The sequence below is a fragment of the Ailuropoda melanoleuca genome, chromosome 2 (genome assembly GCF_002007445.2).
Source record: "Ailuropoda melanoleuca isolate Jingjing chromosome 2, ASM200744v2, whole genome shotgun sequence".
Taxonomy (NCBI): Eukaryota; Metazoa; Chordata; class Mammalia; order Carnivora; family Ursidae; genus Ailuropoda; species Ailuropoda melanoleuca.
The window spans coordinates 17,958,551-17,986,004 of NC_048219.1; the positions used below are offsets into that span (position 1 = coordinate 17,958,551).

Sequence of the window (27,454 nt, forward strand, 5' to 3'; positions counted from 1 at the left end):
GGGGTGGGGGAATGGGATAGGCCGGTGATGGGTATTAAGGAGGGCACGTATTGCATGGTGCACTGGGTGTTCTACGCAAATAATGAATCATGGAACTTTACATCAAAAACTTAGGATATACTGTATGGTGACTAACATATTAAAAAATTATTTAAAAAAAAAAAGGTATTGTTAACAGGAGGAAGGAGTTACCTAGTGCAATGGTTTTTAAACCTTTTATGACTGTGACCCACAGACTTAACTCCAGGCATTTATATACAACAATATGGATTCCTGAAAACCGGCACTTTGTAAAAATCATGCACTAAAAAAACGGTCTTGTGGGAAAAACGGAGTTAGGAATAGACTAAAAAGCCCATGGAACTTTGTATCCTTTACATACAGAGACACACACACACGCACTCACCATAAGGATCGGCGTCATTAAGAAAAGGTTAAACTAAATTAAAAGGAAGAAAGGCACAATTTATTTTAGAATAATTTCCAACTAAAATGATTTTTAAAAATAAAGATTTAATGTACAGTCGAACAAACCTGTAGCCATCCAGAACAATAAGCTAAGAGTGGCTTATTTCCCCAAGGTTTCCCAGAGTGAAGATTTGAATGCATGTCACCATCTGCAGACAGGAACCACTTAATAAAAGCTTTTCATGGTGACAAAATTAAAATCTGAGGTCAGACTCATATGGCTTTGGGGACCAGTAAGAGACTATTAACCCGTTTACCACTTTTTATCTGTTCATACTGCCCAAGCAGACCTTTGAAAAATGTCTATGCTACCAGGTACCAGAGATCTCAAGATCAACTTAGAATCAAGTTAATAAAATTAGAGTCTAATAAGATACAGTCTGGTATAGAAAACTACCTCCTCAAACATAGAGCCCTGAGAGCAGATTAAATCCTCACCTGCTTAGGTCACTAAGACAGGTACATAAAGTAATCTGGGCTCATCGACAGAGTGGAATCTATAAATCATTCTATAAATCCCCCCCAAAGTCTCAGGTTCTTAGCCTAAAAGAAGTGAGTTATGACTCCCTGGCATTATCCAGGGTCTTGTATGAATCTTACACAATTACAAACCTGAGGGCAATTATGGTTTCTTTGTAAGAAGAAACTAAGCTGCAACTTAGGCCTAAACTTGGCCTGATTCATTCCAGGTCACCAAGGAGTCACTTCCTCAGGCTTCAAATTCTTCACCAGAAAACTAGGAGGTGAGGACTCTACAGTGCATTCCCAGGCAGGTCTCATATTTACTACAAACAAGCTGCACTCCTGTTTCCTCATCATCCATCACCACAAGTGTCTGATTTTATGGCTTCATAGAAAATCCTACAGTTACTGAAATAAGGGAACTTCATCAAGTGATACCAGTTGTCTTCCTGCAAGCGACTCAGGCAATCGCCCTGACACCCATTTCTGGTTGGGAGTCTCTGACACTACCTCTTTCTTCTCTGCCATCAGAAAGACCAGAGACTACAAAGGGGCTTCCGGTGAAACGTGTCCTGGGTGAGTCTAAAGCAGCACAGCAATCTCAGGCAAGGGCTCTCTTCTCTAGAAGACGGCCTGACTGAGAGGGCCTGGAAAATCTTTGAGATGGGGTATTAAGCTAAGGCAGATCATAGATTTTTTTTTTTAATTATTTGGGTAGGATAAAGGATACAAACATTCCAAACAGCGAAGGCAGAAGAGTGGTGCCATCTGCTAACAGTCATTCCGTATTTACTAGGAACCTTCTTCATGCTCACAAGTCAGAAAACCTTTCTATAGAACCACAGAACCAGCAGGAACCAAGAGGCATGAGGGAAAAAAAAACAAAAAACATATGTCCAGTTTCACTTCAGAGATAAGTTTCTGCTTGCTTATTAGCTTTTTGAGTGTTTTTTTTTTAATCCTGGAAATTTAGCTTTTAGGACACAAGATGCTTTTCTCAACTTCCTCAGCTTTTGACCAGCAATTCATTCCTTAATTAAAATCTACTTTAATTTTTTCCTCATTTTAAGTCTCTGGGGTTCACTGGGCCAGGATTAGTGGTGGATTTTATTTCAGAGAACAATCTTATATGGTGATACTAGTTCAGAGAACCCCAGAAATGTATTTCATCAAAATCATTGATAGGTATAAAATCTATGCAATACTCTTTAATACAGAGCAGTGATTCGTAACTTTTTTCCCACTCTGAACACCTGAAGAATATAAAACACTATCAGGATGGCAGGCTATTAAACGAACTGATATTCAGGAAGAGGGGAAGAGGGAGGGCTCGCTCATTTGATGGGGAGAGAGGCGCCACTGGATGAAGGTGTTTGGGGATCTTCAAGGGTACTTGTGTCATCAGGAAAAGCACCTACGTCAGTCCATACGCTGCTTCCAACACTCTCCCCTCTGACCCAGAGTCTAGAGCAGTGCTGCCCAACAGAAATATAATTCAAGGGGTGCCTGGGTGGCCAGGCTGGCTAAGTGTCGGACTCTTGATTTCGGCTCAAGTCATGATGTCAGGGTTGTAAGGTCAAGCCCCGAATTGGGCTTCATACTGAGTGTGAAGTCTGCTTAAGATTCTCTTTCTCCCTCTCCCCCTCCCCACCACTCTCTTTCTCTTTTCTCCCTCTCCCCCCCCCCCCCCCTCTCTTTCTCTCAAAAAAAAAAAATATATATATACACACACACACACACACACACACACACACACGTAATTAAATTTAAGTAAAATTTACAATTCAGTACTTCAGTCCCACTAACCACATGGCTATCATGTTAGACCACCCATTATCTAGAGGAAATAAATTATAAACTTAAATATTAAGAACTTAATATGTTCTAACCACTTTACCTGCATTAAGTTGTTCAATTCTCACAGCCCAGTAAGGTAGGTACTATTATTTTATTTAGTATTTAATTTATTTATTTATTGAGAGAGAGAGAGCACATGACTGGGAGGGAGAGGAAGAGACAGAATCTCAACCAGACTCCCTGCTGAGCACGGAGCCTGATGCTAAGCTGATCCCACAACCCTGTGATCATGACCTGAGTCGAAGGATGCNAATTCTCACAGCCCAGTAAGGTAGGTACTATTATTTTATTTAGTATTTAATTTATTTATTTATTGAGAGAGACAGAGCACATGACTGGGAGGGAGAGGGAGAGACAGAATCTCAACCAGACTCCCTGCTCAGCACGGAGCCTGATGCTAAGCTGATCCCACAACCCTGTGATCATGACCTGAGTCGAAATCAAGAGTCGGATGCTTGGGGCGCCTGGGTGGCACAGCAGTTAGGCGTCTGCCTTCAGCTCAGGGCGTGATCCTGGCGTTATGGGATCGAGCCCCACATCAGGCTCCTCCACTATGAGCCTGCTTCTTCCTCTCCCACTCCCCCTGCTTGTGTTCCCTCTCTCGCTGGCTGTCTCTATCTCTGTTGAATAAATAAAATCTTAAAAAAAAAAAAAAAAAAGAGTCGGATGCTTAACCAACTGAGCCATCCAGGCGCCCCAGGTGGGTACTAATATTATCTTCATATAGAGAAGAAAATCCATACAGGGAGATGTCTTAGAATTTGCCCAAAAAAGTTAGTAAATGGTGGAGCTGGGATTCAGAGCAAGGTAATTTGGCCGNGGTGGGTACTAATATTATCTTCATATAGAGAAGAAAATCCATACAGGGAGATGTCTTAGAATTTGCCCAAAATAGTTAGTAAATGGTGGAGTTGGATTCAGAGCAAGGTAATTTGGCCCATCTCTTGTCTCTGAGGCTTGGGTTTTCTCCAGGAAATCTAGGCTATTTAGCATGCCCTAGGAGTAAATGCAATCTTCTGCCTCTGGTTAGAGGCTCTCAGCACTGGGTGATTTTCTCCACCATATGACCCTATCCTGGTTATTTGTTAATGTAAGTTAGATCATGTCCCTCCCCTGCTTAAAATCTCCCAAAGGCTCCTCATAGCTCTTAAAATTAAATCCAAGTCCTTTATTAACAAGACCCATATCATCCACACGATCCCACCCTTCCCTCTACCCCTCCTCTCCTACAGCCCTCATCATTCCCGTTGTTCCAGCCATGCTGTCCTCTTTTGCTCCAGATGCAGGCTAAACTCCTCACTACCTGAGGGCCTTTGCACTACCTGGAATGTTCCACCGCATATTCATATGGCTCACTTCTTATCATTTGGGTCTCAGCTTAAATATCATCTCCCCAGAGAAGCCTTTCCTGACCACTCTATCTAGAAGAGTCATCCAGTCTCCCTCTACAGTACCACTCTTAGTTCTCCCCAACAGTTAGCATCATGTGCTATTTTCCTTGTCTACTTATTTGTCTGCTCCACGGGAACTTTGTCCGTGTTGTTCACTCAGCACTGGATCCCAGCACTTGGAATAGTGCCTGGTAGGGAAGAGGCACTCAATAAGTATTTTTGAATGAAATGAATTAATGCTAATCATTAAGAAAAAAAAGGCATAAAATTTCAAAATTACATAACCAGAACACGGTGACTACTTTCTGAATTTAAAAAATATTTGGGTGGTTTGTAAGTAGAACTTACAGGTGATTTACGAGAGACAAACAGTTTAAGGCAAATATCTCAAAATGGAACAAAACGAGCTGGGTTCTTTAGTATCTGTAAGTCTCAAATCTCATGGGATCGTTACAAACAGGTAATGAGAGGATGAAAAGAATTGAGAGACATAATTATGAATATAACTTAGCTTTTCAAAGACTTTTCTGAATACAGTCCTCATAGCTCATTAAGGAAACCCACCTAACACTTGGCAGCACTGGAAAATAGGGAAGAGTACCATCAGAGAGTCAGAACCTTAGAAGAATTTCTGTCAAATATAATCTAAGTAAGGCTATAAAATGGAGAAAATCACTCAATGCTGAGAGCCTATAACCAAACATGCGTAAAGGGTTGTATTTCCTGGTAGGGCATACTAAAGAGACCAACTGTCCTGGGGAAAAAACCCCTCTCAGAAACAAAATGTGGGAGTTGAGGGGAAGTGCTGAGATACCTGAGCTCTGAAGACCTGTGCAGGCGCCCCTCTCCACGCCAGCAAAGCTTCCAGCTGCAGTGGTCGCCAGCAGGCACAGAATGCACACTTTTGTTTCTTATTAATTTTTAAAGATACTTTCAAAGGAGAAAGAGACAACAAGGAGGACTATATAAAGCCCACCCTCAATGTGACACTGAAAGAAAGATGAACTGAAGGCATTCTCAGGGAAATGTGATGGGACAACTTAAGGTTGGAAACGATACTGTAGGAGCACAAACAGTACAGATGGATTCAAATAATGAAGAACTCAGTAAATAAAATTCTTCACAGTGGCAAACAATGTAAATAAGGAAACTGCCATTTAAGTACAAATGTCTGAAATGTATTTGCACTCCTGGCTTCCAAGTTAGTGAAAATACCCCATCTTGTTTAAAAACCTCCTTCGGGCGCCTGGGTGGCACAGCGGTTAAGTGTCTGCCTTCAGCTCAGGGCGTAATTCCGGCGTTATGGGATCGAGCCCCACATCAGGCTCCTCTGCTATGAGCCTGCTTCTTCCTCTCCCACACCCCCTACTTGTGTTCCCTCTCTCGCTGGCTGTCTCTATCTCTGTTGAATAAATAAATAAAATCTTTAAAAAAAAAAAAAACCTCCTTCGGAAAAGTCCTAAGGAATCACTAGAGAAATCTCAATACGGCCAGGTGGGTGGAAGGACAGGAAAATAGATATGTGACATTTACAAGCAATGGCAAAATTTAGGTGGTGGACATGAAGTTTTTCATTGCAAAAACTTTCTGGTTTTGTTGGATGTTTGAAATTTTTCGTAAGTAAAAATAAACTTGAAAATATCCCAAAGAAGCTGCCGTCTCAAAGCTGAACATCTGACAATAGTGAAAAGGCAGGTAGTGTAATGGAAGGAACGAACACTGTTTTCTTTAGCACTTTTACATATAATGACCATTCATCACAACAAACCTGAGAGGTACGTGACATCATCTCCATTACACACACTACATGCTACACCCTCCTCCCCCCACAAACACACACCTGAGGCTCAAAGAGTACTTTAACAAAGTTACTTGGATATCAGTGAATATTAGACCTGGGACAAAAATATACATATACGTTTAAAAACCTACCTAAAATCTTAATCCATCTTTATCATTCATTTTCCACAGGTTTCCAAGAAAGTGACTCTATTTCACCTTTGCTTGGAGAAGCACCTTACAAATAGTGAGAACATGTAAAATGCACTTTATAAAACAATATTTTTTACAATGTATTATACAAAATATAAATGACTTCCAGTTTCAAAGTCCTTTATAATTTCCAATGCTATCTGACTCACATATTATCTTCTTCGTATTAGTTATTTGTATATATCTTTTACAGTTCTTTTAATGCTATAATGCCCTTGAAATTAGGATCCATATCTGATTCATTTCTACATTCTTTGTAATAGTAACTTGAATAGTAGTTTACTGAGTGCTTACCTATGGAAAGGATGTGATCCTCACAACAGATATACAAGGTAGCTAGGACACCTGTTCACATTATTCTTCTTAAACACTCGAAGAAACAGAGGCAGAGTAAACGCTGATGCTATTTCTTACCTAAAAAGCTCACTTGCTGAACCAGGGCTGTCGTCTTTTCCCATTGCACCACTGACTAAAAAGGACATTAGGCCTGATTCTCCACCTCCGAGTCTGGCAGGACGTCCGAAGGAAAAAGCTTTAGTTATGTTATTTTTTAAATGTTCAAAAAATCCTGAAAGATGAATCCTAATGTAAATTAAAAGGTTTGTAAACCTCTTGATTTCTTTGTTTTATCAGGAGAGTGATTGAAAGAGAATGCAAATGCTTCTTGAAAATCCTAACTTGGTTACAGGTTACCTAAAACTCCGCAAAACCACAAGTTGATATATAACAGCTAATATTTATACTCAGCTCTTTGGACCAATTCCATGTATACATGTTATTTCATATGATTTTCCATAATACCCAGTGAGAGATTTCTATTACTCTCATTTCACTGATGAGGAACTTTCAGAGTTGGAGAGCTAGTAGGCGGCTGAACTGGAACTTGAAACAATCTCAGTCACGCTCTTTGCAGTTTACCATGTTGTTATTTGCTTGTACAAAACTAGTCAAGCCTTCTATCTGGTTTCTCTCTACTTCAATTCTATCATGTGTATGGCAACTGGAGTTATCCTTCTAAAATAAAAGTTCCATCATGTTGCTTCTCTGCTTAAAATCCTTCAATGGATCCATGTAGCCTGTGGAATGAAATCCACCAAAGCCCTTTGCATTGCATACACAGTCCCTCAAAACCAAAATTCTTTAAGATTTGGCCCCTGACTACTTCTCTAGCCTCATCCTCCCATCTTCTCCTTCTCTTTACCCTCTTTCCTTAACTTACTCTAAATGATTTGCACTCCCTCAACTCATCTGCAAGTCCCTCTTTCCATTACGCACTCAACTTGTCAACTCAACAACTCATCCTTCAAAACTTAACTCAGAAATCAATGACTCTCCTCTTCCTAAGCCCTCTTAGCTCTTTCCCCTAGATAATCATTGCCTTTTCTATTCTATTTTATATCTGGCTCATACTTACAGCATTTAAACACTGTATTAAAATTATTTGTTTATACACCTCTCTTGCCTGTTTGACAGCAAAGCCCTAAGCGATGTCTTAGTCATCTTTACATCCCTAGGGTCTAATACAGTGCCTGACAGTAGCAGGCATCAGATACATACATGTTTGTCGAGTTGAATTTAAATAAACTCACTTAGAAAGTACAAAAATGTTAAAACAGGATTTGGATTTTGCAAAATATAAATGTTTCAATGGAAAAAAAAAAAAAGAGCCTGAAACTCTTTAACAGAACTGTGTATAACAATGGCAATTGCCCTGAAGGTCCCTGCTAGCACTCTGTGCCCCAGCTGGGCCTCCAGAAGGTTCATTACTTTCATATTATCACTGTGGCAATTTATTAATGAGCTCAACACTAGCAAGACAAATTGAAATGACAGCCCTGGCAACTAACATCTCTTATTTATCACTACAGCTCGTTTCTCACTAGCAGTGCCATGGATTAGCCTTCTTCAATGCAAAACAATATTTACAGAGTATCTTCTAAGAGACCTACAAACACTGTGACTGGCACTAAGGGGAATCCAAAAAAAACTATCAGTCCTCATTACAACAGGCAAAGAATGTGTTCTTGAAAAATAACTCAAAACTGAAAAACACAGATGTCCACTAGAAGTAATGGTAAAGGACTCATCATGCAATTCATCGCTTACGGGTCAAATATCTATCCAAGGGCTAACTGAAGTACCACTGGGGTCCTCACGCTCCACCCGGATGGAGGCAGTATGCATGAGAGCCGGGAACCAGTACGAGGCATTCTGGCAGAAGGAAGGTCTGTAAAACTAAAGCCGCCACTCCTCCAAAAGTTTGAAGCCTTCTTGGTACCACAGCATTCCTACCAATGATTTAAAGTTGCTCTCCTGAGATAAAACAAAGGTAAATCATAAGCCGTTAACATACAAAAGTAAACTTGAAGTGCAACTGGACATAAATACGCTTTAAAAAAGAGAGAGAGAAGTAGCAAGAAACCCTGTGGATACAGGCAGATACTACATGCTCACTGTCTTTCATTAATGACTACAGTACCTCCAAGTAACGCCCCTCTTTGGGCTTCTGAATCTGCTATAACAAAGTACCACCAACTGGACGTAATAAACAAAGGAATTTATTCTCTCCGTTCTAGAGACTAGATGTCTGACATCGGGGTTTTGGCAGAGTCAACGCTCTCTCTGAACCCTGCAGGGGAAGATACCTTCTTGCCTCTTTCAGCTTCTCATAGCCTCAGGAAACGAACAGATTTTGGTACTGATTTTGGTGCTGCTCTAACAAATAGTTAGAAATGGGGATGTGCCTTTGGAATTGGATAATGGGTAGAGGCTTAACTGAAAAAACCTAGACTGCCTTGAAGAGATGTTCGGTACAAATATGAACATTAAAGATGCTTCTGGTGAGGTATTAGAAGGAAACAATGAACACATTATTGGATACTGGAGGAAAAGCAATTCTTGTTAAAAAGTGGCAGAAAACTTGTCTGAATTGTGTTCGGTCTTTGGGTGAACTTGTGATAAACTTGGATACTTAGCTGAAAAAATCTCCACACGAAGTGCTGAAGTGTGGCCTAGTTTCTCCTTGGTGCTCACAGTAAAATATGAGCAGAGATAAACTGAGGAATGAACTGTTAGGCAAGAAGCAACCAGCACTTGATGATTTGGAAAATTCTCTGCCTAACCAGACGACATGCTCTAGAAATAGGGCCAAGGGTGTGGCTGGACAATCGTTTGCCTGTGACTCATGGATACAATCAACCATCTCAAAAGCTAGGAATAGAGATATGGTTATCCAGGAACGATTTGGAGCCTCTTGTCAGAAGGTTTGGATCCCCATGAACTACATGAAAGACTGACGAGGTTTTTGAGAAGTTTAAACAAGCAGAGTCCAGACCAGACTGAAGGGAACAAAGATGGAATAAAATGAAGGAAGAATAACACGAAGGGGAAAGCCACGCACGTAGAGGCCTGGGTCGGTGGGACCCTCTAGGTGTAAAAAGGTGGAGGTGTCCTATCATGCCAGAGAACAGAGCATCAGGTCACAGAAAATCACTCTCAGGCCTTGAAATCTAATGGAATTTGCCATGATTGTGAATTTGCTTCAGACTGGTGACCATTTATTCCCTCCATTTTCCCTTGGTAACGGAAATGTGTTTCCTATCTCGGAAGCAGATAACTTGTTTTCTAGGTTCCACAGGTCCACAGATGGAGAATTTTGTACCAGGATGGACCATACCAGAGTCTCACCCATACTTGATTTAGAAAATGAGATCTGGGACTTTTTTTTTAGTATTTTTACTTTTATTTTTTAATTATTTTATTTTTATTATGCCAAATTAGTCACCATACATCATTAGTTTTTGATGTAGTGTTCCATGATTCATTGTTTACGTATAATACCCAGTGCTCACTGCCATACGTGCCCTCCTTAATACCCATCACCGGGCTAACCTATACCCCCAACCCCCTCCCCTCTGAAACCCTCAGTTTGCTTCCCAGAGTCCATAGTCTTTCATGGTTTAAGGTCTCCCTCTCTGATTTCCCCCCCTTCATTTTTCCCTTCCTTCTCCTAATGTCCTCCATGCTATTCCTTATGTTCCACACATAAGTGATATGATAATTGTTTTTCTCTGCTTGACTTATTTCGCTTAGCATAATCCCCTCCAGTTCCATCCATGACGATGCAAATGGTGGCATTCGTCCTTTCTGATGGCTGAGTAATATTCCATTGTATATATGGACCACATCTTCTTTATCCATTCTTCTGTTGAAGGGCATCTTGGCTCCTTCCACTGTTTGGCTATTGTGGACATTGCTGCTATGAACATTGGGGTGCATGTGCCCCTTCTTTTCACTACATCTGTATCTATGGGGTAAATACCCAATAGTGTAATTGCTAGGTCATAGGGTAGCTCTATTTTTAACTTTTTGAGGAAACTCCAAACTGTTTTCTGAAGTGGCTGTACCAACTTGCTCGACACCCAAAAAAACAAATAGTTAAGTAAAAAAAATGGGCAGATGGGGCGCCTGGGTGGCGCAGTCATTAAGTGTCTGCCTTCGGCTCAGGGCGTGATCCCAGCGTTCTGGGATCGAGGCCTGCATCGGGCTCCTTCTCTGGGAGCCTGCTTCTTCCTCTCCCACTCGCCCTGCCTGTGTTCCCTCTTTCACTGGCTGTCTCTCTCTGTCAAATGAATAAATAAAATCTTTAAAAAAAAAATGGGCAGAAGACATGAACAGACACTTCTCCAAAGACATATAAATGGCCAACAGACACATGAAAAAATGTTCAACATCATTAGCCATCAGGGAGATCTGGGACTTTCTGAGCTGATTATATTTATGTGAAATTCTGGACTTACAGTTGATGCTGGAATGGGTTATGACGTTGGGGGGATGCTGGAAGGGGGTGAATGTATTCTGCACAATGGAAGGTCATGAATGGGGGGGCAGAGGGTGGACTATTATATGTTGAATTCACTATTGATCATGTTATGAGTTGTGTTCACCAAAATTATGTACTCCTGGTACCTCTGAATGTGACCTTATTTAGAAACTGGGTCTCTGTAGATATAATCAAGCTAAATGAGGTCATAGGGTGAGCCCTCATCCAATCTGTCTGGTGTCCTTAGAAGAGGAAAACATGTGAACAGAAACACAAACAGGGAGAACACCACATGATGACAGGCAGAGATTGGAGTGACACAGCTCCAAGCCAAGGAATGTCAAGGACTGACAGCCACCACAAGCTAGGAAGAGATTCCACTCAGCCTCCAGGGAGCACGGCTCAGCTGACACCTTGATTTTACAGTTCTGCCCTCCACACCATGAGAGAATAAATTTCCATTGTTCTAAACCACCCATTTGTGGTACTTTGTTACAGCAGTCCTAGGAAACTAAAATACTCCTTAATACTTACATATATCCAAGATTTACTAAGTACCAAGTACTGTGTTAAATGCCTTGCACCTCATGAGGAAAAGAACTAAAATAACTTTCCACTACACTATTCCTAACCACTATACTAAACTTTCTCTCATGTACCATATGCTGTATAAAAATTTAACTGGTCTTTGTCACAGGTTCCTAGCACACAGCTTCTAAAACCCTTGGCATTTTCCAAGTGATGGGAATATCTTCGTTATTCATAAGCCCCTTGGATCACACACGAGTTTGTGCTAATAAGATGGCTCAGGATGGGGGCCAGTTGCTGGAAAGACCAATCATGGGATTAGAGGATTGGGGCTTTGGGTCAGCCCACTGTCAGGGCCTATATAATAAAGCCCCAATCAATACTCTGGACACAGAAGATCAGTGGAGCTTCCTAATTGGTAAACACATCAATGTGCCAGGAGGATGCCCTGATTCCATGGAAAGAGGACATGGAAGCTCTGTGTTTGGGAACTCATCTAGACCTCACCCAATATGTCTCTCCATTTGGCTGTATCCGATTTGTATCTTTTATAATAAACCTGTAATCACAAGTATGGCGCTTTCCGGAGTTCTGAGTTCTTCTAGTGAATTGCTGAACCTGCGAGGGAGGCCCCAGGAACCAGCAGATTTGCAGCCAGCTGGTTAGAAGTGCAGATGGCCTGAGGACCTCACTTGAGGCTGGCGTCTGAAGTGGGGGCAGTCTTGCTGGGAATCATGTTCCCTTAAACCTATGCAATTTGATACTAACTCCGGGTGGCTAGTGTCAGAATTGAACTGGATTATACCAGGTGGTGTCAGAAAGAGCTGGGTTCTAACAGAATATACCATAACTGAGTCCTATGGTGGCCTGGTATACCCAACAGTAATCAATGATAGAAAATAGGAAATATGCTATACGAGAAAAAAGTCACTTGGCCTCTCAGCTATTTGACTTTCATATATCATTCCCTCACACATTATATATTAATCAATGCTCTTAAACTTTTTCTCATATGCAGAATCAGGCTTTTCATTATTTCTAAGAAATAATGGTTTTGAGCTAATGCGTAATGGAATGTCCACCAGGGAAAAGGGCTGGGGCATTTGCTAAGTATCTGGGGATTGTAGCTCATGTGCTCATGCAACACAAGGACATAATCCTCAGCTGAAGGACCCCCTGCCTGACTCAATCACTCCTCACTGACCCCACAGAGTGGCAAGCACCACTGGGTTGACAGCAGGCAGCAGTTGGGGGAATTTCACCACGGGATATGTGCATGTGTTTGGAGGGACTGCTTCCAACTCCTTGACTCATGAAGCAATGGTCATTAATTTTCCCCAAAATGTTTTTTATATGAACTAAGCCTCATAAGTAACTGAAATACAACATGACTTTTTTTTTTTTAAAGAGCCGCTTAAAGTCAGCATGTGTAATAACTGATTCTAATAAGAATCTATTTTGGTGGGGCACCTGGGTGGCACAGCGGTTGAGCGTCTGCCTTCGGCTCAGGGCGTGATCCCGGCGTTATGGGATCAAGCCCCACATCTGGCTCTTCCACTATGAGCCTGCTTCTTCCTCTCCCACTCCCCCTGCTTGTGTTCCCTCTCTCGCTGGCTGTTTCTGTCTCTGTTGAATAAATAAATAAAATCTTTAAAAAAAAAAAAAAAAGAATCTATTTTGGTGATGGTAATTTTTTACATGTGTCATTTCCAACTAGACTCTAAGCTCCTTGAAAGCAGGCACTGTATTTATAGCTGTCTCCATCTCAGAGACCAACTTACTTGAATAGGAAAGGAGGGGCAGGTTGAGAGCACACAATTTGTTAGCACACGTTCTTGTGACTTCTAAATGCCAACCCTACGTTAGATGCTAGGAACATAAGAAAAGATATGACTCTTTTGGATAAGAGCTCATAATCTAAAGGAGTCCCACTTATATAAAAGTTCATGTCTTCTTACTGGAACTTTCTTTGCACTATTTTTTAGAAATCTGAACAAGGTAAACCGGTATGTAAGAAGAAAAGGAGGCCATGACACATGCTTACGTCCTTTCCCGCGCTGTCTCAAGGTGGGTTGGAGTCAGGCCTACTTCAACTTCTGGTGTGGGAGGCACAGCAGGAGCCTTAGTCAGGAAAACACAGAATAAATTCTTCATCTGATGCTTCACATACCTGTGACCTTAGGTAAATGATTTAATCTCCTTAGCCTCACCGTCTTCAAATGTCAAATGAGATGGATAGGTCATTTGTTGGCCAACACGGCAAAGATTAAGTAAACAATGTGCCTAACCCCAAAAGTAAATAGTAGTCATTAGAATTATCACGACAATTAGCATCATTATTAACACTGTACTTTGAAATTCAAAAGGGCATGCAGTTACAAGAAGACAAATACTGCTTGGTTCCTCTTATCTGAGGTTCCCAGAGGTTAAATTCATACAGTAGAATGGGAGTTGCCAGGATTGGGAAGGGAAGTATGGGGAGTTTTTGTTTCTGGGGACAGTTTCAGCCAGGAAGATGACAAAGTTGTGCAGATGGACGGTGGCGATGGCTGCACAACGAAGGAATGTACTTTATGCCACACTACATGCTTTTTATGAGTATCTTAATTCTCACAATTAACCTAATGATATAGGTATTATTATTCCCATTTTATAGGGGAATAAGCTGAGGTACAAAGATTTTAACTTCTCTGAAGTCACGAAGCTGGTAACAAACAGCACATTTTCTGGGGTTTACCTGCACTTTCATATTGTCTGTTTCATTTGGTCCTCACAAGCTTGCGAGGCACAAATGGCAAATACTAGTATCTGCATTAGAAATGAAAACAAGACTCAGAGAGTTTAAATAACTGGTAAAAGTTACACAGCTAGTAATTGCTAAATCCAGGATTAGACTATCGAGGTCACGCGACTTCAAATCCTGTATTTTTTCCATAGGCCAGTCTTTTCTTGCCAGTAAGAGGTTACTTAAAGGTCACTCATCAAACTGTAAGAACAGACAAATGCAATTAAGATAAAACAAAACAAGAGTGCTATTTAAAAAGTCAGATTCCAAACTTTTCAATTCAACCAATTTCAAGGCTAATTCAGTTTTAACTCCTTCTCTGTATACCTCCCACCCTCTGCCCTGAGGCTTTAAAGCATATCCACACAAGGTATCTGGCCAGGAGGTTCTTATTTGTATCTTTTTTTTTTTTTAAGTAGGCTACCCGGTTGGGCCCAACACAGAGCTTGAACTCACGACCCTGAGATCAAGACCTGAGCTGAGACCAAGAGTCGGACACTTAACCGACTGAGCTACCCAGGTGCCCCTGTATTTTCTAAGACATATATTTCAACTCTTATTATGTATGTCAACATACAGGAATATGTTCCCTAGTGAAGAGAAAATCATGCAGCTTGTCTAAGACCAAATAAAAAGCTTCTCTGACATATGTACCAAATACTGACGACTTTCCCAATTTATCCAATCAATACGTACTGAATACTCTATGCATCAGTCCCTGGGCTAGGGATATAATAATGGATAAGACCTGAACCATGTTAATTTAGAAGTGGAGATAGATAAGGAAAATACATTACAAAGGAATGTAACATGTAGTCATTATGGGTATACGAAAAGTAGAGACCAATTTTGTCTAAAGGAATTGAAAAAGCCTTCATAGAGGAGGTGACTTCTGAACTAGAATTTGTAGAATGCATCTTATTCCAGGCAGAGAAGAAAATTTAGGAAATTCTAAATAAGCAAAAGGAAGTAGAAAAGTAGTAAGTAATGAAAGGGCTTGTATGATGTTCTGTGGAAAATGACAGGTAGCTCGAGCATAGGGTATGTGGCAGGAGGGAGTGACTGAATCAGAAAACCAGGTTAGAATCAGATAAAGATCCAGGAATATATTCTGCAGCCTAGAGGTTTTCAGACCCTTTTTAGTCAAAGAACTATCTTCAAACACATTTTTAGGCAAAACACAATATATAACTAAGAGCTTATCAGATAGAAGGGAAGCAAGGAATCAGTCTACAGTCTGCTTCACCTTGACATCCCGTTACCAGTGTTCCTACACAGAGACCTAAAGTGCTGCTAGTTAATATTCAGTGTGTAGTCCTCACCAGCGAAAGGCTACCGTTTGTAGTAAGTAAAGAAACTAAAAGTAAAAACTCTGAAACTTTGTACTACAATTTGACAGAACAATTTTACGTTATTCAATCTAATAACATTTTGAAGTTTATACCTGGACTTCAAAAAATTTCATCTAATAATTTATTTTTATTTTATTTATAAACTTATTAGTCTAAGATGGTGTTGCATGTAAACGCTGAATCACTAAATTTTACACCTGAAACTAATATTATCCTGTATGTTAACTAACTGGAATTTATTTATTTTTTATTCATTTTTAAAAGATTTACTTATTTATTTGAGAAAGAGAGAGTGTGTGCACAAGTGCGCAAGCTGGGGGAGGGGCAGAGGGAGAGGGAGAGAAGCAGACTCCCCGTTGAGTGCAGAGCCCTGAGGAGGAGGGAGGGCTCCATGCTGGGGCTCCATCTCAAGATGGCCCTGAGATCATGCCCTGAGCAGAAATCAAGAGTCTGATGCTTAACTGACTGAGCCACCCAGGCATCCCAACTAACTGCAATTTAAATAAAAACTTGAAAAAAAAAATATGGCTCCTTCAACATATGTAGTTTAAGAAGCACTGCTCTAGAGGTTTCACAACTGATCAGCTCTGTAATTCTGAAAGTTAGAAAAATAACTCCAGTGGCTGTTTAGAGGAAGAAGATCAACTGGTAAATATAAACCATAAATAATATAAAAAAAATAGAACATTCCAGATGATATAAGGATTACCTGTGTAAATGTCAAGCATCTGGCAAATGAATAAGGACATTTAAGTTCACAGAAAGGGAAGATCTCTGCAAACTAAAGTAGTCAGGGAAGGCTTAGACATGGTAGTAGATTTTTAGAGGAAGAAAGACCTTAAGCCATCAATTTCCAGACCTAAATTCATTAATTCAACAGACTTTAATATTCTCTATTACATATGTAGATATGTATATCTAGTGAAACATCTACCATATACTAGGTGCTAGGGACACAATACTGAACAGAAGGTATGATCCCTGCCATCATGACAGATAACAGTCTACCAAAACATACACATAGATGTGTCATTTACAACTATTATAAACACAACAGGCAGAGGGAACAGGCATGAGAAAAAAACCGTGAGGTGAGATGGGGCACTGACAGCCCACAGAACAGAAAGAAAACAAGTATTACTGATGCAGCAAAAGCAAGGAGCAAAGTGAAAAGAGGTCACACAGGTCATTAAAAGTTCTGTAAACTACAACATAGATGAATAAAGACATCATACTAAGTGAAATAAGCCAGTCACAAAAGAACCTTATGATTTCACTCATAGGGGTACGTGGAAGAGTCAAAATACATGCTGTCACAGAGACAGAAAGTAGAATGGTAGCTGGAGGGGCAGGAGGGAGGGAGAAGCGGGCAGTTATTGTTTAATGGGTACAGCGTTTCAGTTCTGCCAGATGAAAAAAGTTCTGGAGATGGATGGTGGTGAAGGTCACATAGTGTGAATATACTTAATGCCAAAGAACTGTACACTTAAAAATGGTTAAAATGATAAATTTTGTTATGTATATGCTACCATAATTTTCAAAATAATAATTTTTAAAGTTCTATAAGCTACATTAAGATCAACAGGAAGTGTGAAGAATTTTAGTACAATTGTTAGTTAGACTTCCAGGATTTTTTTTTTTTCAGACTTCAAGTCTTTAAAAAATTAACCCTAGAAACAACATGAAAAATGGATTAAAGGGAGCCAGCACAGTCATAGGTAGAGTAGTTAGAATGCAACTGTAGTAATTCAGGGAAAAGAGGACAGAAGGTTGGACCAGGATGGTGGCACTGAAGATTCACTCATTCATTCAACAAATATTTAATGAATGCTATTGTATGCCAAGCACTGTGACAGATGTTATATATAAGAAGATGGAAAGATCCCACTTCCATGGAACTTAATAAACAAATAAATAAATAATTACCTTTCGTGATTCAGTGCTAAAACAGAAATAAACAGTGACCGGGGAAGGACAGTCAGGGAGGCCTCTATGGAGATGTGATTTCAAGCTGAGAAAGGACTAACCAAGCATCAGGGGAAGACATCCCAGGCAGAGAGAACAGCATGTGTAAAGTCTCAGAGACAGGAAAGAGCTTCACATACTTAAGGAACAAAAAGGGTGCCAGTGTGACTGGAATGTAGCCAGGGGATGGTGGCACCCTGTGAGACGGGCTAGGAGAGCACACTCCGCGTCATGCAGACCGCAGGGCAAATACTGTACTTCCAGCGTAATCGGAAGCCACTGAAAGATTTTAGGCAAAGAGGTGGCAGATCTGTGGTGACTACACTGACGGCGGGGAGGGGGTAACATGCAAAAGGAGAAGCAGGAAAACCATTTAGGGGTTTAATACGATGGTCCAAAAGGAATTATGACGCCTCAGGATAGAACAAAAAATACAGGTGAAAAGACTCATTAGATATTTAGAATACAGACCTAATGGGTATTATTTATGAACTGAAAATGGAGAAAAAGTCATTTCAGAAACAAGTACCAGTTTTCAGGCCAGGGCAAATAGATGAATTTGGAGGTTGTTCACTGAAACAGGCAACAGTGGGCAAGCATCATAATCACCTAGAAGGCTTTTTAAAGATACTAATTTCTGATGGGATTTTTAATTTAAAAATCTCTCTAGGTGTTTCTGATAAGCAGCAAGGTTTGGGAGTCACTGCTGTAGACAAAGTTAACCGGAGTTGGTTTCTATTGCTTGCAACCCTTAGTACCCATATGATACCGAAACTGGTATTTGGAAGAGGGATCCCTAAAATGTAGAACTGACTGGATTAAGGTTAGGAACAGAACAGGTTCTCATGATGAGAGGTTGACCATCCATATGTGGCATGAGAAAGCTGATCGCACTGTGGTCTGTTTTGTACAGGACTCACTCCTATCAAGGTATACTGCAAAGACACATGGTAGGGAAAATGCAGGATGTGATGTGTACTGGCTATACAGGTGGCTTTCAATCAGTTCCTATAAAAAAGAAACTGCTTAACATGAAATAGGGGAGACATTCAAAATATTGAATAACCTGTAAGGCCATACCAGTGCATAATGGGGAATATCAATCCTGAGTTAAGCTGGACAATCTGAAAACACTGGGTAGGAAATAGGGCTTTTCTAAAAAAGTTTCATTCTGCCTAGAGCCTGCACAGGAGGCTTGCTGAACTGGAAAATTACCCAGGGCTAAAAATGGTACGAGTAAAGGCAGAAAGGCAAGACCTACAACTACGGATAAGACTGAGACATAACAGAGTCTTATTCTCCTAGGGTCCTTTCAAGCACCTCTGTTATGCACTCCTTGCCTGATAAAGTTGGGATACAATCTAGAAGCAAGGGGAAGTTTATTAATAACTCTCTTCACCAGGCCCTGTTTCCAACTAAGTCAGTCAATAAATTCCTTCTTCGCTTCAATCCATTTATGCTGGATTTCTGTTCTTTACAACCAAAAAGTGTTAATATACTACCAACATTTAAAAAAACTAGAGCACTGCTTTTTCCAAAAGGATCACCGGAGGCACTACCACAAATCTACAAATATAGAATCTCCAAGTCGAGGTATCTGTTATTCTTTTTTTTTTTTTTTAAGATTTTACTTATTTATTTGACAGAGAGACAGCCAGCGAGAGAGGGAACATAAGCAGGGGGAGTGGGAGAGGAAGAAGCAGGCTCCCAGTGGAAGAGCCTGATGTGGGGCTCGATCCCATAACGCCGGGATCACGCCCTGAGCCGAAGGAAGACGCTTAACAACTGCGCTACCCAGGCACCCCAAGGTATCGGTTATTCTTAATACGTGTTCCAGATGATCAAGCAAATTGGGAAAACAAAAGTCTGGTTGTCTCCTCCCATACTGATGAAACAGTAATTGTTATTTCCAGCAATACAGAGGAAAAACATTATAACAATATTTATTTAAAACATACCAAGAGCCCGCCACCATATCAGAATCTACCACAGTATGCATATAGTGGGGAATGAAAAGTGTAAGACATTGCCTTGCCTACCAGGATCTTGTGGCCTTTAATTCATGGAAAAGGCAAGACCTACAAATATATCAGGGATTGCTAAACATGTCTGATCAATGAGATAAACTAAGTATCATTTTGCTAGATTAGGGGTGAAAGACATAATATTTAAACCCCTTTCTATCACACAACAAATCTATTTCCAAAATACAGTCAGTGTAAAATACATTTCCCTCTTAATATAAGGTGAAGGAGCACAAAAAAGAAAAAAAAAATGTATCATGAAAATAGTCCATTAATTCAAATTTGGATTTAACCAACATGTATTTGAGTGCTTACTACGTAAACATTTACTGTATTAGGGACCTAAACATAGGTTTTCATCGATAACTAATATTCAGAAACACCAGCAAATCAGTAAATTGTCTGCATTGACATTTCTCTTTTCAGCCTAATAGTTTATTCAAACACCATCATTAAGGAATTTAACATATCAAAAGAAAATTTTTAGTGTTGAGAATAAAGAAGTCAACAAAAACATTACTTAACGTTATAACAAATTCAAATAGTAGTTCTCAAAAAGACAACTCCGACACCTAAGTGTCTAGGTCGGCATTAAAAGATCTACTCATTGTTAAGGCAGTTAATAGCACTCAGCCCAAACCACCAAGCCTTGTTTACTCACGAGGTAAAACTGCCTTAAGTGATTAAGTCAGAGGGTAACAGTTGGGTCACCTGGAGTGTAAGTTCTGGAGCAAGAAAAAAAAGCAAGAGAATTGCTGGCTCTGCTGGTATTTGTTTAGTAATATTTTCAAAGCTTTTATATAGACAGAGGATATCCAGGGTCATTAATAATTATTTACAGAATATGTCCTTGAAGATAGATTTCTAAGAAGGGTTTCCTTTAAATGTAGGTACAACTACAACTGAGGGTGAAAATACACTTAGCAGAAGAACTATAAACTCTGTGTTAAGAGACTTCTCAAAAAGTTTTTTCTTAAAAACTCAATCAGGACTTCTAAATTAGTATAACTCAAGAATCATATCAAACTTATAAAGCATTTGCAGAAAAAATAACTACGCAACTCATATGTAATGGCAGTAGGTATTAGCACTATTTTAGTGTCACACAAACAGCTCCAATAAAATAACACTCCTGTATGAACGGCATCACTTTTGTTCAGAAGCAAATATGGGAACTTAGCTACAAAAATCCTACCAAATAATGGCATGGTGCTTCCAGTGACCAGGCAATATTATGTGGTAAGAATCCTCTACATTTGTCTGAGTCCTCTCTGTTGAGTAGCATTTGGCATATTTTTGTCATCTACATGCATGAGGCACTGAAGTGAAAAAAGTTTATAGGGATAGCTGGCATCTCTGAATGGGAAGGTAGGGGAGAAAAGACTGGAAATAATGCTGGGAAGAGCACACAGGGGGCTTAAATTACATAGTAGTCCCCCCTTAACCATGGTTTCAGTTAAAAAAAAAAAAGTCAATTCTTACAAGTCATCCTTGCCTCCTACACAGAGAGTCTCAGAACTATGTAACGCTGCTGGTGGGGAGTGCACAAGGTGACATATGAAGGGGTCAGGGTTGAAGTCAGGCTGGTCTGGGTTTGAAAGAGTCCTATCACTCATCAATTTATGATTTTGGCCAGATATCTTTCAGTCTCCGTCTGCTTATGCATAAAGTGGAGCCGGTGATACCTTTCTGCAGGTGGGTGAGGACATACACCTGCATGTTGCAATATGCCTGAAAGATACTCAAAAGTTATTCCCTTTGTTAGTATGGTACGTTCCACAGACTTGGTATGCTTTAAATACGTTCTGGAAAAAAGTGGGATATGTATACACAAACACAGAAGATGCTGGTTATTACTTCTATACTGCATAAATAAATCCTGAAACAATTTCACATGCCTTCATGTTTTTTCAGGTACCTATTATGTACCTGACATAGAGAAGCCACTCAAATGTTTGGTGATCCCTCCCTCCATTAGATTTCTTGGGCCAAGAGTTGAGAGAATGAGATTCCAGTTTTACAACCCTGGACCTAGAACTGTTGGGCCACAGGTTATATGTGCTTTAGTTTTAATAGATATTGCCAAATTGTTCTTTGCCATGATTGTACAATTTCTATTCCCATCAACGGTATCTAAGAGTTCCCTCAATTCTACATCCTAACAATATTTGATATCATCAGACTTCTTAGTTTTTGCCAGTCTAATAGGTTTGAAATAACATCTCATTAGAGTTTTAATTTGCCTTTAATTACTGGTCAATGACCAATAAATATTTAGATTGCCTCCTTTATGCCTTGTTATTTTTCTATGAATCTGTCTTTTTCTAATCTATCTGTAAGAATCCTTTATTATTATAGGTAGGGTATTTGGCTGATACACGTACCACATATATATTCTTTAGTTCTGTGGCTTGTCCTTGCACTTTAAAAATTATGGCATTCATCTTTGTCACTGTATGTAGCACAGTGTCCGGCAGTCAGTAGACATTAATAAACATTTGTTGAATCAATGAATGAAAAACTGAACAAACACACAAAGAAACTGGATGTTTTAACTTTATGCCCTTAATCTGGAATTACGACTCTCTATGCCTATTAGGCCTTATAAACTTTTATACTCCCAGGGCACTTGGGTGGCTCAGTCGGCTAAGTGTCTGCCTTTGGCTCAGGTGATGATCTCAGGGCCCTGGGACTGAGCCCTGAGTAGGGCTCCTGCTCAGTGGGAAGTCTGTTTCTCCCTCTCCCTCTGCCCCTCCCTACCCCCCACTCGTGCTCATTCACTCTTTCTCGCTCTCAAATAAAATCTTTTAAAAAAAACACACACACAAAACTTTAACACTCCCAAATTCACCTTTAAAATTCACTGATTTTTAAAGAAAAAAAAATTTAATCTGGTTTGAAGACTTTCTGATAGTCCTTGGTAACTGGAGGTAACTGGAGATAAGACTGAACACCAAAATATCAAGGTTGGAAGTCTAAAATTCTAAATCATCTAAGACAAATGGTTGTCTGCTCTCTTCTTAAATCTCTCCAAGAACAAGTATATTGGCTCTCATGTTTTCTCTTACTTCGCAGGACATAATGACTAAAATAGCCTTTACTTCCATCAAGTTTGAATGTCCCAGAGGAAGTCTACATAAGCATGAGTGTAAAGCAATTATAATAAATAAGAAAACACTTGAGAATATGCTATAATATGCCAATGAGGAACAGACACAGCAATTAAAGTGAATATACAATAAAAATATACTTTAACTTAAAAAGCTAACAATTGTAACATTTACAGTAAATGTAGAGGGAAAAAACAATGCAGCAGCCTTTATGTGTTTCAAAATATACAGAAATTAATACGTGATGACTTGCAATAGAAACAGTAAGAAGCTCAGACAGCACAGGGTCTTAAAAAGGAGGTCACAGGAGGCAATGGATCATTCTGGACAAAATACAAAATCTGTAGTAAGATGTAGTTTTGAGTTGTTCTGACATTGACTACCTGTTTGATATTGGGCACATCATTTACTCCACCGGCACCTCAATTTCTTATCAGTATATAGAGTTTATAATGATCTGAAATCCTACCCAACAGGGTTATTATGTATGTCAAATTAAATAAGAAAATGTGTGTGACATCCTTCAGTAATATGCAACAGTAACTATCTACCCTTCCTTACCTTCCCATTATCCCAGTGTCATCTACAGCATTCCTGAAACTCCCAGGCAGAAGGAGATATAAAGTCCTCTGGAACGGATATTGTAAATTTGTGTGCTCAGGCTGCCGTAACAGACCACGGACTGAAACAACAGAAATATATTTCCTCACAGTTTCACAGGCTAGAAGTTCAAGATCAAGGCGTTAGCAGGGCTGGTTTCTTCTGAGACCTCTCACCTAGGCTTATATAGACAGCTGTTTTCTCCCTCTCTTCACATGGTCTTTCCTTTGCGTGTATCTCTGTCCTAACCTCTCATACTATGACACAAGTCATAACGGACGAGGGCCCATCCATATGACCTCATTTTATCTTAATTACCACTTTAAAGGCCCTATCTCCAAATACGGTCACATTCTGAAACACTGGAGATTAGGACTTCAACATACAAATTTTGAGGGGGAGGGGAACAAGAGACATAATTTAGCCCACAACAGATATATAGAAATCCTACCATACTGCACCTACCACTGTTTTAGCACTTACTATACCGTAATACAATTATTACTTCTGTCTCCTCTAGTACACTACGAATGCCTGCACAGCACCAAATATTTCCTTTACTTTTTAAAAAGATTTTGTTTATTTCTTTATGGGGGGGGGAGCAGAGGGAGAGAGACAAGCAGACTTCCCACTGAGTGCAGAGTTCGACGCAGGGCTTGACTTCATGACCCTGAGATCATGACCTGAGCCAAAATCAAGAGTCAGATGCTCAGCCAACTGAGCCACCCAGGTGCCCTTGAATATTTCTCATTAATCTCTATCTTTCAAGTATCTAACACAGATCATGTGTTTAATAGAACGCACCACCAGATGCTGGTACCTAAACCTATGATACCTTGTTCTGTCAAGGAACAATCAGAACTAATTTATCCTATGAGAATTTTTTTAAAATGGAGTTTGTAATATGCCAGGGATTTAAGAGAAAGGACAAATTTTTCACTTTTATCTTTCCAAAAGGAACCCTGTTCCCAAATTCTCATCCTTTCCATCTCAGGCTCTATTCTCAGATTATATATGTTGAGCTTCCCTTAAGCAATGAGCCTAGAGACTTTACATGCCCACTGCAGAAGTCAGTGACCTCTCTTCCACTCCACTGAATTTCTGGAGTGTTTATAGAGTTATGTATTAGAGTTGGTTAAGTATGTGTCTTACCTTCCCCTCATAAACAGTGAGCTCCCTGAGAGAAAGGACTATGCCTTAAATATCTCTGAGTGATCAACAATAACCATTTACTGAATAAACATAAATTTCTCTAAACCAGAATCACTCTTGAGGAAGAGAAATTTTCTTAGACAAAGAAGGCAGGGCAAGAAAAGTAGCAAGGATGTTAAGTTTGGGACATACTGACTTTGTTTTAAGGAATATGTCCTAAGGAATATCTTTTTATTAGGTTCATTTCAATTTCAGAAGTTTTTCACAGGGGCGCCTGGGTGGCACAGCGGTTAAGCGTCTGCCTTCGGCTCAGGGCGTGATCCCGGCGTTACGGGATCGAGCCCCACATCAGGCTCCTCCTCAATGAGCCTGCTTCTTCCTCTCCCACTCCCCCTGCTTGTGTTCCCTCTCTCGCTGGCTGTCTCTATCTCTGTCGAATAAATAAAATAAAAAAAAAAATCTTAAAAAAAAAAAAAAGAAGTTTTTCACATAGTATATTGGGACCTGTAGTGCTGGGACATACTGATTCTAAAGTAGATAGGGTACCTAGCTACTTGTAAGCTGACTATAGGTAGCTAAACACACAGTTCTAACACTCAGAAGAGAATCTTGACTATAGATAGAAATTAGAGTCATAAGCATATAGATGTTACTGTACGCCAAGTGAGTGGATGAGATTGCTAAGGAAACGTACAGAAGGTGGCTTAGGACCAAAGACAGGTAAGAGAAGGGAAGCTCTCATCCAAAAACACTTAGGATGAAGCGGTCAGGGAGGAACCAACATGCTGAAGTGCACCAAAGCCAAAGGAAAAAGAATGTTTTGAGGAAGGGGGAATGATCATGAATGTGAAATGCTGCTGCAAAGGCCTGAAAATCGCCTGCCTCCCCCTGGCATTGGCAACAAGGAGAAGGCCGATGACCCTGACAGAGCAGTTCGGAGACTCTGTATGATTTGGGGACGTTTCTAAAACTTGAAATCTCGTTTCCTTTCTTTGCAAAATAAGGAGACTTATCTCCTCATGAGTGTTTTGAAGATTAAGTAAAAAGCAATAACAAAAGTAACATATATGAAGGTGAGATACATAGCATTGCTACAACGTCCTGGACACCGTGGAGAGCTCTTTCATACAGATTCCCTCACTTAAAAAAATCACACACACACAAAATCACAAAAATCTTAAGATACTACAGTACTTAACAGGTACTACTATCAGTCTCATCTTCAGATAAGGAAACTGAAACTTATTAAGCGAAGGAGACTAAAACCAGGATACAAGGAAGAGATAACAACGAGAAAGTTTATATACTAATTGTATATAACTCGAGAAGTTTGAGTAAAGGGTAGGAGACTAGATGTTACCTGGAGGGAAACATGGACTTAAGATTTTATTTACCAGATTTACTTGAAGATGGGAGACTTCAAAGCAGATTTAAATTAAAAAAAAAAAAGGAGTCGGAAGAGAGAAAGAGGTTGAAGGCAATGAAAAGATGGAGGTCAGAGATGTAACCTTGGGAAAGAAGAAGAAACAAGAAAATATAGATACAGTTTTAAGAAACAGGCTTGACATAAGACCTCATGGAGACTAGAGCAAAGAAATGACTAGGTATTGAAAGCCCAATGGCAGTAATCTGTAGGAGTGTGTGATTTTCTCCAGCAGGGCTCAGAGCTACTACCGCCAAGAAGAAACAGGTTTGACTCAGCAAGGTTTGAGATTTTGCCCAGCCAAGGACAGAAGAACAGTGGAGCAAGGAGATAGAGGATTAATGGCAAGAGAGTGAATGAAATAGATTATAGACTAAGGAAATTAAGCTGGATAGGGAAGGAAGTGAAGATAGGCCTCAATGAGATAAAACAACAGAGCTGACAGACACAGGCAAAGGTCAGGTAGAAGACATTCTGAACAATGCTGCATGTCTTCATTTATAACTTCCGAAGTGGGCCATCTCTGGTGATGAGGCCCATGGTGCGACTGTGAGGATCACTTGAGCTGAAGCAGCTATTGTGTTGAAGAAACAATCATCTGTGCGAATATTGAAGTTACTAAGGGTGAGGATGGAAACTGAGGTAGGAAGAAAGACTGTACATGCTAGGTCCTAAGTGATGGAGAAGATAAACACAAGAAGACAAGAGTGGTACAGCCTCTGTACCACAGAACACGGCACTTTTAAGAAGATCGACAAGTAATGCTCTAGAAATCATGGTACACAGAAAACTGTGGTCATCCTCATCTCTCTCATTTTGCACAATGTGGGAGAATGCGCTGCCCCATGACTCCTCAGGTGAGAGCCTGACTTCCGTTTAAGGCCACAACACACACACAAAATCTAGGAAGATGGTTAATAGGGTGGGAAATAGGGGTTTCAGAGAGCAGATGGAAAGGTATGAAAGGGAATAAGCAAGCAGGGTTGGGAGAGAGGAGGAAGAAGCCAAGTCAGCAGTGTAAGAGACGGGAGTGGGGGGGACAGGACAAAGATAGAAGATGGTAAGACTTGCTGGCCTTATATGGCCATAAGGTTATCAAAATAATTAGTTCTAGCAGTGCCCTGGTGGCTAGGGAGTTAGCACGAAGGCCTTGGCAATGGTTTGAGGGGAGGGGCAACACCTGAGCGCCTGTTGTGTAACTGACGCTATGTAAAGCGCTTTACGCTTGCTTCTACCTTAGTTAAACCTTACACCTAACACAAATGAGGGAACTGAGGACCAGAGGGGCAAAGCGACCAGCCCAGGCTGTACAATTAATATTTAGTAACATTTAGTATAAAAAAAGACAGATTTTGAAATCAAAGCATCTTGTCACTTTCTACCAGTAAGATCTTATACATTTCTTAACTCCACTAAGCCTACCTACCAAGCAAGGTTATCTCGGAGATTAAACTACAACTATAAAACAAATCGTAACACTTATTTTTTTAAGCTAAAACTGGCCTTGTTTTCAAATGTGGAAT

General features: G+C 40.1%; 1 protein-coding gene across 22 annotated transcripts in view; it reads right to left on the minus strand.

Annotated features, from left to right (window-relative positions):
* The window catches only part of SCMH1 (Scm polycomb group protein homolog 1), a 163,761-nt gene extending 140,320 nt beyond the window's left edge, over positions 1-23,441 (minus strand). For 17 of the 22 annotated variants that reach the window (XM_034650246.1, XM_034650200.1, XM_034650225.1 and 14 more), the window contains exons 1-4: positions 23,318-23,441; positions 13,565-13,641; positions 6,585-8,483; positions 6,111-6,194 (exon numbers count right to left, since the gene is read on the minus strand). The gene's annotated coding sequence lies outside the window, so the exon portion shown is untranslated. Of the gene's footprint in view, positions 1-6,110; positions 6,195-6,584; positions 8,484-13,564; positions 14,742-23,317 lie in introns of those variants that run through there. The other 5 variants (XM_034650181.1, XM_034650184.1, XM_034650195.1 and 2 more) reach the window with 5 other exon arrangements.
* Between the last annotated feature and the right edge of the window lie 4,013 nt (positions 23,442-27,454).